Genomic DNA, 3,676 nt, shown 5'->3' on the forward strand with positions numbered 1-3,676 from the left:
GGTTTGTGTGTGCATGTATTTATGAAGGTCATATATGCACGGGTGAGAGGGCCCGTGTGTGTTTGCTGAGTAATTGCCTAATAGTCTTTTTCCAGCAATGTGCTTGGCTGGGTTTTCACAGCAGGCAAATCATACATCTTCCACTGGCCTCATTCCTGGTGCGCACGCTTGCCATGCCTGCTCAGTGCTTCTGAGCTATCCCATATGCTCTAGGACCCTAAGCAGAGCCTCCCTCTGCTGTTATTGGTTAGCAGGCTACCACGGGTCAGCCAAGCTTTGTCTGCCACCCAATTTTGAAAGACCAGTGAGCTAAGAAAACATTTTAATGGCTGGGAAAAGAATAAAAGAAATAATATTTTATGGATACATGACAATTACATAAAATTCAAACCTTAGTGTCCATAAAGTTTTATTGGAGCACAGCCATGCTTGTTCATTAAGATAGCGCGAAGAGTGGTTTCGTGCTGCGATGTCCGAGGTAGGTAGACACGAGACACCACATGTTCAGCAGAACTGAAAATATTTACTAGCTGGTTCTCTTCCTATAAAGTTTGCTGATCTCAGCTATAGGATCAAGACCTCAAAGAGGATAACAAATAGCCTGACCCCGCTCTGAGAGTCTTCTGCACCGCCTCAGTTTCATCTCCGTGCGGCTGTTGCTGGGATTTCTTGAGAATCCCTTTCACCTGCTACTCTGAGGTTGGGCATCTTTATCAGCAAGCATGGGTTTGAATCATCATTTCTGCAGTCCAGTTTCAGAATTCTTTGAGATAGCTAGTCTATGAATTTGTATCCCACTTTCTTTTGGCTTCAAGACACATTTTAATCCCTTTCAAGTTCCACTGACTATTTTAATCGTGGATTAAAGAGAAAGAGAACTGCACCCAAGCCATCATCTTACTCCAACTGACAGCTATTTATGAGGTAATGCAAGAGAGGCTGCTGCAGAGCTCACACATCAATGTCCGCGGGGATCCTGCCTACCCCGTCGCGGGCAGCACCGTCTGAGAATGTACGCAGAGACAGAAAACAAGGAAATGGTGCTCCCGGGTTTGCGTGAGACGTTGTGTGGGTGCCTTAAACTAAGTTTATCTCATCGTGTTTCAAGACGGAAAGATCATCATTCTTGTTGAGTATAATATTTGCTCATATTTATAAAATGCAATGTGATGTTTTGAATCCCGTGGACAAGTGTGTTTGAGTGGCTGGTTAACAACATGATTTCGTTATTAAGTCATTACTTAAATGGGGCAAGGGGTACATTATATATCATATCTGAAAAGGGGGGGGAGAGACAGAATTAATTATTCTCTAATCAACTGAAGTCCAATAATATCTTATCGCATTCAAAAAAGATTACTACTGCAAAACCTAACGTTCTACACACAAAAAATTATACATGATGGGAAGAAAGACTCTGTGCTTCAGTGTATTGCTTAACTACATGGATGTCCATAGAGAGGATATTTATTATCTGGTGAGAAAGAGCTAGAACGGTTTAGAAAGAGTGGGGCATCTAGATTTCTTGGGTGATAATCTTTCAAAGAATTCATTGATAATCCTTTTGATTTTTTAAAGAATTATTTTAATTATCCTTGTTAAGTCTTAACAGAAAAGACCTCAAGTGTCAACTCCAAAGCATCAGCTAATTAAAGTTTGGTATATTCATGGTTAAGAGTACATATCCTTGGGCTGGAGAGATGGCTCAGCAGTTAAGAGCACTGACTGCTCTTCCAGAGGCCCTGAGTTCAAATCCCAGCAACCACATGGTGGCTCACAACCATCTCTAATGGGATCTGATGCCCTCTTCTGGTGTGTCTGAAGATGGTGACAGTGTACACACATAAATAAAATAAATAAATCTTAAAAAAAAAGAGTACATATCCTTGTATATACTTAGATATTTATAAAGAATTATAAATCCCCTGCTGTCTTACAGTGATCCTGGATGGCTTTGTGACATTTACTGTACTTCCACTGAGATATCACTCATGTGTTATATAGTTAGAGTAAACTCCTTCTTTTTTTTAAATTCCCCAGAGGGTGTGCACCGTTCCTGGAGGTACTGCAATACCAGGTCGATGCGTGGCATGGATGGAGCAAGCTCCTACTCTAGCCCCTAGTTCCAAAAATCCATTTAATATATTGTCCTCAGATAGAGGACGTATTAGATATTAAACTGATAAGAACAGATACTATACTTGATCTTAGCCAAAAGGCCAAGAAGCGATAACTCCTTCTTGTATAGCTTACATTTGGGTGGTTTTAACATTTTATTTTACCTACCTCTCATTCACTTCATTTGCTTTGCACTTCTCTGTACTGTGATTTTTTTTTAGCTGCTTTATTGGGTCCTTATATCCACCACCTATCTTCACGCAGATCCTTTCTAATCCTCCCACACTAGGCGGTGAAAAAGAAGGGTAGAGGGGCATGGTATGTAGACCTAAGACAGTGAGAAAATACAGAGACACAGATACTTACATTACGACTCATAAAAGTAGCAAAATTACAGTTGCAGAGTGACAACAAAAATGATTTTGTTGTTGGGGCTACTACAACAAGAGGAAGGGACGGAATTAAAGGGCTACAGCATCAGGAAGGCTGAGAGCCGCTGACTCGGAATTTGTTAAGGGTGTCTAGGCCATAGATGAGTGGCTGGGGAAGGGAAATGAAGGTTTTTTCAAAAAGAAAATTTTACAAGCTAAAGAAACATAGTTTCATGAAAAGTTTAAAAAAAAGAGAGGCTTCTGAGGTCAAGTAAAACATTGGGTTTTAAACAAATTCTTGAAGGATATTTCAAATCCTTGAACGTGGCATCGCAGATTGTGAAACACACACAGTTGCCTAATTCGATCTGGCAGCAAGAGTCCTTCCTCTCAGAGTCTAAAGGGATCGTCGGAGAGCGCTGCTCCAAACATTCATTCCTCCTGTGATTCTCTTCCCCCTCAAGAAAGCTGATGAAAAGATCAGTTAGTTCTCCTGAAAAGAATCATGATGGAGCTCTGACCCTTTGTCCTCCAGATTCTACGGGCAGCCCTGGGAGCTCATTAAACCTTAACCAAAGACACTGACCTCGTGGTTTTTCTGTTCATTTAGTCTGGGCCAAATCCCTGTACGAGACTCAAGGTCTAATGGATAAGAACAGATAATATTATCAAAGACAGCACAGTAGCCGTTATTCGTCTGCTTCATAAATGTGCTTTATGAAGCACATTGAAATGTGCTTTGTTCAATCCAGTCTTCAAGCTTTAACCACCACAGGACAGTAAGTCCCCAGCATCTTACCTGAAGGATAGCAAGCTGTTTCCCCTTTCCCTATCCACTTATGCAGCAAGTATGTATTAAAGACCGACTGTATGTCACGCACTCTTTCAGATGCTAGAGTTATACCACTGAACAAAGGCGGTGTTTGTAGCATTTCTGCTCCAGCTGGAGAAAGCCAGTGGACAAAAAAAGATCAACATAGTCATGAGTAAACAGTAAGCGTGTGCACTACTGAAAAGCAAGCAGGCTGACAGTGGAGAAGAAGCGTCTACAATGTCTGAGGAACGGCGTGGTGTGAACCCCAAAGGAACATGGAGACTGTTTCTGCCTGGAGAGAAAAAAAATGCAATTTTAATGTATTTTGGCCAATGGCGAGGCTGATTTTAATCTGCTACAACTCGTAGGTCAA

At 41.3% G+C, this 3,676-nt stretch overlaps 1 non-coding gene across 1 annotated transcript; it reads right to left on the reverse strand.

Annotated features, from left to right (window-relative positions):
- Positions 1-2,040: 2,040 nt before the first annotated feature.
- Positions 2,041-2,231, reverse strand: LOC116890625. The gene has a single exon (XR_004386770.1). It is a non-coding gene; the product is annotated as a U2 spliceosomal RNA (small nuclear RNA).
- Between the last annotated feature and the right edge of the window lie 1,445 nt (positions 2,232-3,676).

Source organism: Rattus rattus, chromosome 1 (genome assembly GCF_011064425.1).
Source record: "Rattus rattus isolate New Zealand chromosome 1, Rrattus_CSIRO_v1, whole genome shotgun sequence".
In the NCBI taxonomy this organism is placed as follows: domain Eukaryota; kingdom Metazoa; phylum Chordata; class Mammalia; order Rodentia; family Muridae; genus Rattus; species Rattus rattus.